Source organism: Penaeus monodon, chromosome 24 (assembly GCF_015228065.2).
Source record: "Penaeus monodon isolate SGIC_2016 chromosome 24, NSTDA_Pmon_1, whole genome shotgun sequence".
Lineage (NCBI taxonomy): Eukaryota > Metazoa > Arthropoda > Malacostraca > Decapoda > Penaeidae > Penaeus > Penaeus monodon.
The window spans coordinates 23717418-23717713 of NC_051409.1; positions in this window are offsets into that span (position 1 = coordinate 23717418).

A 296-nucleotide genomic window follows, 5' to 3' on the forward strand; every position below is an offset into this window, starting at 1 on the left:
TTTTTAAAGGCATGATATGTAATTAGTTCATTTTCATAATATTTTACAATTGTTTCGAAAAACAGCTCCCTACAATAGCACCTCCACAGAAGTCTTTGGGAAGTTGGTATTCATGGGGGTTGTTGCTCGCAGTCTCCTTTTGAATATAAGTACATATTGTTTTGTTTTCAATGTTCTCTCCATTATATATTTAGATAAATGTTTCCTTCTATTATATTTCTGACCAAGTGCCATACTACTATTATGTAATGAAAATGGCAACAGTGAACTTTTCTATGCGCTAATTTCCAAGACTT